The 13,684-nt window shown below is 34.3% G+C and overlaps 2 protein-coding genes and 1 non-coding gene across 3 annotated transcripts in view; 2 read left to right on the plus strand and 1 right to left on the minus strand.

Annotated features, from left to right (window-relative positions):
- Positions 1-2,171, minus strand: part of LOC149618417 (uncharacterized) — a 28,430-nt gene extending 26,259 nt beyond the window's left edge. The window contains exon 1 of the mRNA XM_089854930.1: positions 1,884-2,171. The gene's annotated coding sequence lies outside the window, so the exon portion shown is untranslated. The remainder of the gene's footprint in view (positions 1-1,883) is intronic.
- The window catches only part of PGAP1 (GPI inositol-deacylase), a 116,517-nt gene that overhangs the window by 98,003 nt on the left and 4,830 nt on the right, over positions 1-13,684 (plus strand). The window lies entirely within an intron of this gene.
- LOC149618419 (U5 spliceosomal RNA) lies at positions 13,183-13,301 on the plus strand. The gene has a single exon (XR_016375638.1). It is a non-coding gene; the product is annotated as a U5 spliceosomal RNA (small nuclear RNA).

A 13,684-nucleotide genomic window follows, 5' to 3' on the forward strand; every position in this document is an offset into this window, starting at 1 on the left:
AAGCGAATTTGATTAACTCGACTTTTATTTTTAATTAATTGGATTTTGGGAATTGACTTTTGAGCTAACTAATTTTTTTCTGCGTAGAATTGATGTGGTTTGTTGTTTAACTTGTTTGTCAACTTACGAGTGTGAACTAAATACGTCAACTTACTAATTTAAAGTTAAATATATTGTCAAAGTTCGAGTTTTAACGCGAATTTGATCTTTGTCAACGTTCGAGTTTTAACGCAAATTTGATCTTTGTTAACGTTCGAGTTTTAGGTCATTATATTTTGTCATTCAACTTTTTAAATTGTGAGAATCATATTTTCGAGTTTGAGCTTAATATATTGACATGCTGCAAAATTGAGCTATTTATACTCTCAACGTTCGAGTTTTAGCTCAATATATTTTGTCAACTTTTTTCAACTTGAGCTAATCATGTTGTCAATTCTCGAGTTTGGGCGCAATATATTGTTAACCTGCGAGATTGAGCTATTTATACTTTCAATGCTCGAGTTTTAGCTCAATATATTTTGTCAACTTTTAAATTTGAGCTAATCATATTGTCAATTCTCGAGTTTGAGCTCAATATATTGTTTACCTGCGAGTTTGGGCTATTTATACTGTTTTAGCTCAATATATTTGCCAGGTTTATCTAAAATTATCGTCAGCTTAAGTTTGAGCTATGAATTAAAAGAATGTCTTTTCGACGTGATTAGAAACTGTACGTTTTGCGATGGGTAGCCTACTAGTCAAAGAAATTACAAATGCTTGTAACATTACGAAAAATGCGTGAAAACTGACAAGCATTATTTTACCACTTAACGACTAACAACTACAATATTAAACGAAATACCACGTGATACAATTTTTAGAACAACTAAGAAAATATCGTCAAAAAATAAATTTTCAACTAGAAACAGTTTTTAAACGCAATATCATCATTATATGACCCGCTTAAATAACTACTGTCAAGAAATATTACGAAACTTGGAAACTTTATATAGAAAATATAGAACAACTACGAAACTTTTCAAAACTTCAAAAAGATTTAGCTCACCAGAGCAAACAGTAGAAGAAAAAAAGTGAAAAATTACGAAAATTTAGGGAAAAATGAACATAAATTTAAAACCACATTTAAGGTATAGCCAAAACTAATCAAGCTTAACAAATCTTCAATTTACCCCTCGAGGGGCAGCTCAATCTAATTCCAGAGAGCACAGTGGTTTTATAATTCCTATAAAATCCTATATTTTTTACAGTGTCCTATATTATTATCCTATAATTTCATGAAAGGTATGTCCTATAATATCCTATATTTTTTCGACTTAGTTTGGGAAGTTTTCGTATTATAGTTTAGCATCAAATTTATTTATAAAAATTTTAGTTATCTCTTTTAAAATAGAGATGACATTTGACTATAGACATGTTCGAAATTACTTCAAAGGCTCGCTCAGGATTTTTTAATTATATTATATCATTTAATTCAATTAAGTTCCTCTGAATTTTCAAAGTAAAATCCAATTTGTTATTTATTTTTTATTCATATTTTTCTATGCATAGTTTAAGCCAAAATAGTATTATATATGATCATAATTTTTAACCCTATAATTTCCTATAAAAACACATGATTTTTTTCTCCTATAAAATCCCATAATTCCCTTGAAAAATCCCTATAATTCCTAAAAGGAATTTAAAATTTTTGGCTGGACTCCATACGTAAATGTACACTTAAAATCACTGCCAAGGCTATTACTATTACACCTTTTAAGCCAAAAAAACAACCCTTAAAAACTTAAAATACTTCAATTTATCTTATTTTAAAATCAACCTTGATCTCAATTAAAAAAGAAATTAAACTTTTAGATAAAACCAAGAAATTAAAAAGCAAATCTTACCTCTTAAAGAAAAATGGAAAATTTCCAAAAATTAGCAACAATTTTCCTCAATCCAATATTAACGGCAGGAGAACAGTCAAAAACACCATAAAAACGTTTTTAAAACAAGTGACAAAAATAAATCAAGTATAATCCTTTTGGTCCAAATAGTGTATCGTATCTTCTGTCTCTTGGTATTTAGAACGACTTCGGGGGTTTAATACTGTTCGCGCAAAATATTATGTGAAGTTGTTCGCGAAGAACATTCGATATTGGTGCTCGCTCATACGCGGTTCTTGGTCGAATGCTTTCACTATTGCAACTGAAAGCTGTTGATCGTCTTTAAGAGACTGGCGTAACTCGCTTTTGCGATGCCGAAATTTGGGTCATTTATTTGGCGGCAAGCAGAAACCGGTCTAACGTACTTCTTCTTAGTATATATAATATCTTTTTTTAATATAATAATATAAAAAGCGGTCTTGTACGTCTTGCTTCCTCGTAAAATTTCAAATTGGGATTGGATTCACTGAGTTTTAAATTTTACTCAAAGATTTTGGGGACTTCACTTGGCAAGATTTTAAGATGTTTCAAATAGGCCTATTGGATGATATTTGACAGACTTATAGCGTACTCAAAGATTTCCAAGTATTTGAACGAGGAATTAGATGCAGGGACCCCAGAGGTCCTATAATTCCTGTAAAATAATATATTTTTGGCAAAAGTCCTATTAAATCCTATATTTTTGGCCAAAGTCCTATTAAATCCTATATTTTTGGCAAAAGTCCTATTAAATCCTATATTTTTGTCAAAAGTCCTATTAAATCCTATATTTTTGGCAAAAGTCCTATTAAATCCTATATTTTTGGCCAAAGTCCTATTAAATCCTATATTTTTGGCAAAAGTCCTATTAAATCCTATAATTTTGGCAAAAGTAATATTAAATCCTATATTTTTGGCAAAAGTCCTATTAAATCCTATATTTTTTGCAAAAGTCCTATTAAATCCTATATTTTTGGCAAAAGTCCTATTAAATCCTATATTTTTGGCAAAAGCCCTATTAAATCCTATATTTTTGGCAAAAGTCTTATTAAATCCTATATTTTTGGCAAAAGTCCTATTAAATCCTATATTTTTGGCAAAAGTCCTTTTAAATCGTATAAAATGTTATAATATTGAAATTTTGGCGAATTTTAAGCAACCCGTTGGTTCAAAATATCATAAAATGGTGATGGTTTCCTTAATATTGTAGCTTAACTTGTTAAAAATGACGCTTATGAACATTTTTCTTAATTACTCGGGTATTGAAGTATTTGGTATCGTTGGAAAGGGGAGAAATAGGACTATAACATACTCGAAGGAATTCCTTGTATCTCTTATAGAACCAGGGTTAAAGGTGTCCATGTTAATCCATGTACAGAACATAAATGTGAACATTTTGCTTAATTACTCGGGCCCTGATTGTCGTAACCCCAAGAATTTAGTACCATTGTGTAGAGAAGAAATAGGGCTATCACATACTCAAAGGAATAACTTGTATCTCTTAAAAAAACCAAAGCAATATCGCTCCAAAGTGTTCATAAACTATCAATAAACAGAGAAATATATCACTTATAATATAAGAAAATCGAGGATGAAAAACTTTCTTCTGTAACTTAATTAAGGGAAATTGAATTTAAGGAAAAATGGGAGCGTATTTATTATCATTTCTTTAGGACATGAGTTAATTCTTATTTTGCGCGTTGAAATGCAACGCGCGTGCAATGTACGCTCCTTTGGCGCGAGTTCACCTTGAATCTTCTTCAGTTCTTATCTTATAAAGTATACATTCATACGCATTAATTATAAGTTTGGTTCTGTACCAGGATAAAAGTTAATAATAATACAGGGTGTTCTTCCAAAAAGGTTTGGGGGTAATTATAGGACCGAAGTGTAGGTAAGTGAGTGGGATGCGTGAATGGTTCTATGGGAAATCAACTGAATTTTGAGTGAATCGATGAAATATGTTATGTAACTTCTATGGCCAGCCCTTAGATTTTAATTGAGCCGCCACAAGGGATGCACCATTGCACCCCCTAACCCACAAGTTACGAATAAACATTGTTCAGAGTGTTTATGATTGGATGGCCCCCTTAAATTCAATAAGTAAGAACTGAACAGACAATGATTTCTAATTTAATTAAGGGGTCATCCAATCATAAACACTCTGAACAATGTTTATTCGTAACTTGTGGGTTAGGGGGTGCATGCATCCCTTGTGGGGCTCAATCAAAATCTAAGGGCTGGTCATAGAAGTTACATTTAACATTCTCGATTCTCTAAATTCAGTTGATTTCCCATAGAACCAGCATCCATGCATCCCACTCATGTACAATACTTCGGTCCTATAATTACCCACCATCCCTTTTTGTACTGTTACACCCTGTATTTGAAGCCTCCTCACGTCTAGCGGTCTAGCCGAGAACTATTAATTCTTTAACCCTATCACTATCTTTTAATAAAATATTCTGTGTAAAAGTTTCCCTTTTAGATACACGGTTAAGTATACCTGTACTCTTTAATTAGTAAGCATATAGTTTTCAACGAGGTACTTATAGCTACTTGTATTAAGTGAACTTAGCGGTATGGTTTCAGATCATTAGTTTCATGAAGTACGGTGCATTTTCGACACTAATTTTGATGATCATGTACTATATTTAAGCATAAGTTAATAAGATATGTTCCATCCATAAGTTTGCTAATCTCTGGTAACTTAGAAACTGGAGCTTGTAATTTTGAAGTGATTGAAGTGGGTCGTAGATTCAGGGTAAAGCGACATACGCCTGGTGAGTGGGGCGCTGCTGTCAAATTTGGGTAACTTAGTAAGTTCAGACTAAATAGGACCTAGATGGAATTAACTTGGTCCTGCAAAATTAATTAACCACCACCGAGTGTAGCTAGGACTTCAATTGACTCGCTTAATTGTCGTTCTCCTTCTCGAACTAGTTATCTCGAGGACTGTAAGTCTCTCAGTAGCATTACGAACTTGTATAGCTAGTGCCATTCATACTTATGGAACGGAACATATCACTTTTAAACTTATGATTTAAGCTATGGACAATCCGACGGTATACACCAATCACGTGACATCCTTTATCATTTATTAATATATTTAAAATTAATTGTTAATCCTAGGTGTGGTTTAATTTGAAAAAATATTGATTACTTTCAAATCTAGAAAAACCGAAATAATTATTTTTTTATTATTATTTTATTTTTCAAAATATATTTAAAATATTAATATTTTCTTTTGTTATAAATATGTCAGATAGTTTTGGCTATTGTTAATGATGTAGGTTGATGGTGGTGTCCAATCAATATTTGATTTTCGCGCCTCTTCAATTCATCAATTGAAGAAAATGGGTTAAACCGACAAATCATAAAAAATACGTACGAATTGCGATTATAATTTAACGAATCAGTAGTCTTTCAAATGCAAATAGAAAAAACGGAAAGTGTAACAGAAATTATAAGGCGAGTGCAGGCTTGAGGCAACGAAAACGTAATAACTACCCCCTCGTGGTGTACTATAGAAATTTAAAACTCGCTTATGAATACTTTAGTCATACCAAGGAGAAATCAGGCAAGAAGTGATATCTAGTTTATTAGGGAGAAGGTATAAATTCGCCCCACATTTATAATCTAGATTTATCTCCAGTCCAAAAGACGTAGGTGTGTCCGGAGTTAATCCCCGCCTCTAAATTACAACCAGCCAGCATCTCATTGGTTCTTGAAAACTCGTGCACGTCACCGCGACGCGAATGATGAGGAAAATTACTTGTATTTTCCGACTGAGGAGAGGCGGCGAAATAGCCCGACCTCCTTTTACGTCCCCCCTTGTATTTTGAAAGAAGGACTGACTGCAGGGACTATGGCGCGCGAATACTTAGGCATATTATACCTTCTCCCTAATAAACTATAGATATCACTTCTTGAATCAGGGAAAATGGAGTGGAAATGAAGATGGGCGACCTGCGGCACCGTAACTCTTCCAGTTCCTAGCTGTACACTTTCCGTTTTTCGTATTTACCTTTGCTACTAAGTTGATTATCCATATTTGGGTTGGGTAATCATGCAGACATTAAAACAATAAATATGGATATTAGAATATTTATTTCCATAAATAAATGTTTTTGAAACTTCGGTCCATGCATAACCACCGCCGGTAAAGAAATAGACTCGATACGTCTCGATGGACAAAGGAATTAAGACACTGTTCCCAACTCCCAGTTCTGGGACAGGAAGGTAATTGTTAAACAAAATACACGCGTTGACGAGTACAAAACAAAACATTTAATTCAAATTTATTGAGACCTTGACAGTCGTTACAAGTAATCCGAGAGTTTTTAGCCTCTCGACATTTCGAAGGGGTGAAATAGTCTGTGTGTTGACCACCTAGGTTTTCTTAAGAGTGAACAAGTTTTAAGATAATGGCTTCAAACAATAGGGCTTAACTCCGCCCCCAGCGCCATTGTGGTATGTTTTTTAACAGAATGAAAGCTATATAAGCCCCTCCTCCTGGTATGTTTTTAGCGCCTGACGTAGTACTGCCAAGTCCCTATACGGACAATTCAAATTTGATCCAGGACTGGCAACGTTGAAGCTCTATCAAACATCTTTGTTGTCCACAATTACCGGATGTTCCTTTTTAACCCTAAATCAAGCAGACGACACTAAGACCCCACCCAATTTTAAAGGGCTCTATGATTTACTATTACTAAGTTACTGCCTTTCTTAGCACATTATTTCAACCCAAGTATTAAATTACACTAAAAACAATCACACATCTAACATTGAAAAAAAAAAAAATTTTCCGCATAAACAAGGCTACTTCTTTTTTGGTTCAAACTGACCCAAATATTTGGATGGATACTCAAAAAAAAAAAAAAAATTCGTAGCAGACGCCTCTTTGAGATCATTTAATACCTACCACCATAAACGGGATATAGGCCTAACCAAATTTAGAAAGGAAAATAAAATTGGAATTATATTAAATAAATAAATAAAAAAAATGGAAATTATGAAAACCAGCTTAATAAATTCTCTCACTCTGTATACACGGACACTTGTGCTTGTTAATTTGAGTGAGATTAATCTCCAGAGAGTGCTTTTCTTCAAATGATGGTCGTGATTCTCGCTGCTTATACTTACAAAACCGGGTTGGTTCCATCAATCCACAATTGGAGAAACGTTTGACGTATTTGGATCTCGACCTAACTTTAAACTCATTCTTAATTCTTATTCTTAGAACACACCTTCATCCATTCTCACACTCAGCTTGGGTAGAGAAGGAAGGACCACACTTAAACTGGTCCACCCCTAATAGACCTTTGCGACGTAGAAAAGGGGTAGGCATTCCTCACAAGGTTGTCGATTTGAGTCAAAAATGTAATTTATATCTCCATTTTGCACTAAGAGACACTGTTTTCGCGTTATTCAGTTTCATCAGGGATAGATTTAATTTTAGAAGTAGGAATGGAGAACAGAGTAATATCTGGGCGCGCGTCAAAGTCCCGGACCCCCCTTCCACGGGACGCAGGGGGGGGGGGGGTCATGATGGAAGAGGCGGGGCGGGTCATAGCGACAGAGATAAAAAGGAATTACGTATTTTTCGCCGTCCCCGTCAGTAACGTCATCAAAACGTATAGTTTAAGTGAGACAGCCAATAAGATAATTTAAACTTTTCGTTACATTACGTGTTGGAGGGAGGGGATCCATACTATACTGGGTGGGCTATGAGTCGGAATAACTGAAGTAAATACTAACCGTTCCGTTCTCCATTCCTACTTCTAAAATTAAAAATATCCCTGGTAACATAAAATTCATCTTCGAATAGGCATGAGTCGAACTGAAAGTAAATACTAACCGTTCCGTTCTCCATTCCTACTTCTAAAATTAATTCTATCCCTGGTAACATCAAATTCATCTTCGAATAGCCCCAACTGGGGGTTAAGAAAATGACCTCAAATAAAACAAATACCATATTTGAAAGACCTCAAACTTATTCAGGTTTTTAAGGAAACTTCCAAAAATGAATACGATTAAGTTTAATTTAAATATGACCTATAGCGCCCCCTATTAGAAGGCCGAGCTAAGATAATTAAAGTTGTATTGTAATGGAAACAATAGCGACAATTTCGTTCCCCTGATTATGTTATGCAAAAGAATTTTAAAGAAAGATTGAACTTTTAGATATTCCTCCCATTCATTATGAGAACAAAAAAAACCACCTCGAATTATCATAAAATTGGGATACAACGATTATTCGTAAACTCGAAGATGAACGAGCATTGGCGCTCGGGAAAGATGAAAGGCAATTAAAAATTATCAACGAAAAAATGTTAATTGCTTTCGGAAAACAAAGATGTCCGGTCAGGCCACCTGCAACATTAAATTCAGTACGCTGCATGCTACGAAAATTGTCGGGCAATTAAAACTGATTGCGTAATTATCTAATGATTAATTGGTCCTTATTCCGTAAAGAATTTATAATGTTTCAAGTTTTTATTAGAAGCCCATTAATTGTAGGTAGTTGAAGAACATAGCTTTAAGTCACTACCATTACGAAGTATAGGTACTTATGTAACATATCTTATGCAAATATGCATTTGGTCTTTGACCTCTATCACAAATATGCATTTGGTCTTTGACCTCTATCACAAATATGCATTTGGTCTTTAACCTCTATCACAAATATGCATTTGGTCTTTGACCTCTATCACAAATATGCATTTGCTCTTTGACCTCTATCACAAATATGCATTTGCTCTTTGACCTCTATCACAAATATGCATTTGCTCTTTGACCTCTATCACAAATATGCATTTGGTCTTTGGCCCATCATACCATCATTGTCATACTTTGCTATGGGGTTCCTGCACTGGTCAATGCTAGGTAATACCATAAGTTTACAAGATATGTTCCTTCCATAAGTATGAATGGCACTAGCTATACAAGTTCGTAAAGCTACTGAGAGATTTGCAGTACTCGAGATAACTAGTTCGAGAAGGAGAACGACGGAATTAAGCGAGTTAATTGAAGTCCTAACTACACTCGGTGGTAGTTAATTAATTTTCCATGCAGGACCAAGTTCCATCTAGGTCCTATTCACCAGGCGTATGTCGCTTTACCCTGAATCTATGACCTCCCTACTTCAATCACTTCAAAATTACAAGCTCCAGTTTCTAAGTTACCATCGACAAACTTTTGCAGAACATATCTTATAAACCTTTGCTATTTCTAACAAAACTGGATGCAAGATACCAAACAAAAACTTAAAAAAATTTATTAAAACTTGAAACCACAATAAAAAGAAAACATCGGAAGTGGCGCCGGTAAATCCTGAAGGTAAAACTTTTTTTAAAAAAGTGCCTAGAAACTTAAAAATTTTTAAGTCATCGTAATTCAGATGCTTTCTCTTAAACACGACAAAACCTCGTATCTCTACACTTGTTCGTGCGAAAGATACATCCAATTAGAAATTAATCAGAAGAAATTCACATTCTTTCTTAATAGATTCTTTTAAAACCTACATTTTCGCTTTCCTCATAAAATCGGTATTAATTTTGCCTCAGGGGTTTTTTTGAAAACGTTTGGCGGAGAAAACTGGCTCAACGGTATTTTTGGCAAATACGAACGACTCCAAGAGGAAGTTTTTGACCTTGTTTCAACGCTATACCTTAATACATTCTTAAAAACCTGTAAATCATACTGGACTTTAATACGTTTTCTTATGTTGAAATGTACAGTTTCTTACGTTGAGTTTTTAGCTAGCTGCAACGAGCCCCTCCTACAGATAATGCTGTATAAGTAAAAACAATTTTTGTTTTCGAAGAATTTATGTCATCGGTTTGTGCTTTCCAAAGTTTTTTAATGCTAACTGGAGCTTGTTGAGTATGTGCTGTACCACCTTAATGAATTATTCGAGGTTTCGATATCGTTAGAAAGTGTTTATTATACTTATATAACAGTTCTACTTCTTGAGTCTAATTCCCATACTGTTCTTAATAATTCTTGCTTTCAATTTTCATGGCACCTTCTATGCTTAATTCTTGATTAAATACTTTGAGGTACTAACAGCAATCATAAGTTCATAAGATATGTTCCATGATAAGTTTGTCACTGGTAACTTAGAAACTGGAGCTTGTAATTTTGAAGTGATTGAAGTAGGGAGGTCATAGATTCAGGGTAAAGCGACATACGCCTGGTGAGTGAGGTGGCGCTGCTGTCAAATTGGGGCATAGTAAGTACAGACTAAATAGGACCTTGATGGAAGTCCTGCAAAATTAACCGAGTGTAGTACTTCAATTCTCGCTTCCGTCGTTTTTCAACTAGCTCGAGCCAAGAAGTGATATCTAGTTTATTAGGGAGAAGGTATAAATTGCCCTCATTTCCATTTTTATCTCCAGTCCAAACGTAGGTCCGGAGTTAATCCCCACCTCTAAATTACAAATTAGCATCTCATTGGTTCTTGAAAGCTCACGTCAGCGCGACGCGAATAACTAAAAATTACTTGTATTCTTCAACTGAGGAGAGGCTGCGAAATAGCCCGGCGGTCTCCTTTTACGTCCCCCCCCCCTTGTATTTTGAAAGGGGGACTGGGACTATGGCGCCCGAATATTTAGGCATCTTATACCTTCTCTCTAATAAACTAGAGATCACTTCTTGCTCGAGCTGTAAGTCTCTAGCATTACGAACTTCTATAGGTAGTGTTATACTTATGAAAAGAACATATCTTATAAACTTATGGTAATTTACTAAACTACAACGCATTGCTAAGTCTTTTTATGCAAATTATTTAATAATTAAGGTTCAAGAAACTTAAGTTACATTTTATGTTAAAGTTATGAGCAATTGTCCTTCAACCCTTTAGTTACCAAACTGGAGATCTTAACAGTGCTCCAAAATCATGACTCTTAAAGTTTAAAATTCGTACCACGTTTTGAGATTTCAGAAAAGGCGAGCGAGCTTGATGATTTCGTTTAAGGTTTTTTAATAATTCATCTCTCGCCTTTTTTCTCTCTCGAACGCGTTATCATTAGCTTCGAAATAGGTATGGCGAATAAGATAAGACATTGTCGCTTGACATTGAATATGAACGATAAGTGAATGCCGTTTTGAGAAGCGAAAGGGTTACTTTATAATATAAGGGGGGTATTAGAAATTCCAATTATTATTTTGGTCTTAATAATGATACCGGGACTTAGGCCCAGCTCGTGAAATTTAATGAACCGTGTGATTTTTTAGATTCACTCCGAATTCGTCTTATCAAAATGCGAAGGTATTGTTTTTTGAGTGTTAGGTTTACCGTAGGTTTGGGTTAGGCTTAGTATAGGTTTGGGTTAGGTTTAAGTTGGGTTTAAATGAGGCTTAGGATAGGTTTAGATTAGTCTTTCAAGTTAGGTTTAGATTAGACTTGAGTTTGGTTTAGATTATACTTAAGTTAGGTTTAGGTTAGACTAGAGTTAGGTTTAGGTTAGACTTGAGTTAGGTTTAGGTTAGACTTAAGTTAGATTTCGGTTAGGCTCAAGTTAGGTTTGGATTAGGCTTAAGTTAGGTTTAGATTAGGCTCAAGTCAGGTTTGGATCAGGCTTAAGTTAGGTTTTGTTAGGTTTAGATTAGACTTAAGTTAGGTTTAGATTAGACTTAAGTTAGGCTTAGGTTAGACTTGAGGTAGGTTTATGTTAGGTTTAGATTTCTCATAGCCTTGGATTAAAATAGGAGAATAAATTACAAGATCACCTCTAGCAGGCTTTTGATGTTTAGTAGAAGAATCCATCGAAAAACTACATGATTTTCCTTTTAATTCAACTTAGCTATTAACCCATTTTTAATCGTGATTAAGTTTTTGAAGTAAAATCAAATATGGTACCGGTGCTGGACAAACTTGTTTCCGACAAACTTTCTCAAGGTCGTTTAGGGGGTTTATTTTTTTGCGGAGAGAGAAAGTGGTAATATTTTTGACCATGAACCCACGCCAATGAAAGATAATTCTCGCAGTTTTTCTTGATATTTTTATATAAAGACTGGGCGACTAGCCCTAGCCCCACGATCATTAATAAATACGGTTAGGTGTTTTTGAAAAACGACGCTTTTATAGCTTGCATAATAATGAGCAGGTACTCATCCTTGGACGAAACAAATAAGGAGTCCCCAAACAAATTAGGCCTCAGTACCTTTAGTCCTCCATGACTTAGTGACTTGTAATCAACACCTACCCCAAACCGTTTTACCTACAAGGATGAAAATTTGCAGGGACGTTACTCCAAAATAGTAGGAACGCGCTAAGAAATATTATCCCAATCCTCCGCCATATTGAAAAATGGCGGCCAAAAATGTAAGAAGTATTTTTTATTTCAATAATATTTTGGTGTTTCAAGCCATTTCTCTAATATTTAGTACACTGTAGACAGACTTAGTCGTCTTTTGGGTTTAATTCGTCACCATGTTTAAAAATATCCGCCTCAGATGTAGCAAAAATATCCCAAAAATAGTTTGCCTAGATTAATTTTTGAAGTATTTACTAACAGTAAATCTTTATTGAATTAAATAAGTACAATTATTTGTAATTCCATATCATAAGAGGTCACATGTACTTATTAAAACATTAATTATTATCGCCTAAATCCACTTATTAATTCAATAAAGTTCGCCACAAATATCGGAAATGCCAAAGTAACCGCCAACGAGGAAGTGTTTTTAACCCACGTGCTTGTTATTACTTCCTGAAAAAATTTTAACCCATAGGCTAATTTTAATTTTCTTTTTCCCAACAAACTTTCAATAGGTAACCCTAATTAATTTCATATCACGAACCACCTTAGCTAAGCTAACATTGCTACATTAAACGGTTTCTATGGATTTCAATTTTTGACTCGAGCTTCAGCGCCGTTGTCGTGAGAAACTGGAACTAGTTGAAGTTTAGGCCCATAGAGAGAGGAGAGAAAACTTGACCATTGGTCAAGCTTGGTTAATTTCTTAGCTCACTCTCCGCGATACGTGGGTATAATTTTTACTGACAGACATCCGAAAAGTCTTGTTTCTTAAATTTTGAATAACTTAAAAATACTCTTAATTACAATATTACTAATTATAAAACGATTAAAACTTGATTATTTTTTGTCAGTTTTATTTATTAGTTATGTGTAGTTAGTATCAAGTAAACGTTATGTGTCTTTGGATCATTACATGTTTATAAAATGGGATATACGTCGCATGTATGGTCAGTTTTAGTGGTAGTATTTTTTCATAAATTCCAAAACTACTTCCGAAAAAATTAGCATAAAATGGCTCGCTTCTTCCTATAACGTATTAAAAAATCGCTTTTTACTATTTTTTACCGTGAGAAGGAGCATGATGAGCAAATCAAATTAATTTTTGAATAGCCCTAACCTGAAAAGGCAAGGGTTCCTTAACAATACAAAAGTAAATTCACACTCAATCATATCAGAGTCTCCTAACATTATTACGTCTAAGGTTACAAGTATGTTTAAAACGAATAAGTATTGGAAACTTTGTGATTGCATTCTGTGTTTTAAACATGATGCTCCTCTGTATTTTGTCAATTAGTCGCGCCACAAAACACTAATTATAATCACGATCATTACCGTACCGTTAATTAACATTAACCTTACTGTTAAATAGCATTATTATATAACAGAAATTAATTCATACATCAAAATTTACATAACACCGGTATCAAAGCTAATTAAAATTCCGTTTGAAATTCCCAAGAAGCGTCAAGTCTTTAAATCAGACGGGTCCGGTAATGAAATAAAATTATATAA

This window comes from Phalangium opilio, unplaced genomic scaffold, assembly GCF_054372755.1.
Source record: "Phalangium opilio isolate 3A_F unplaced genomic scaffold, DU_Popi_V2 ptg000209l_1, whole genome shotgun sequence".
In the NCBI taxonomy this organism is placed as follows: Eukaryota; Metazoa; Arthropoda; class Arachnida; order Opiliones; family Phalangiidae; genus Phalangium; species Phalangium opilio.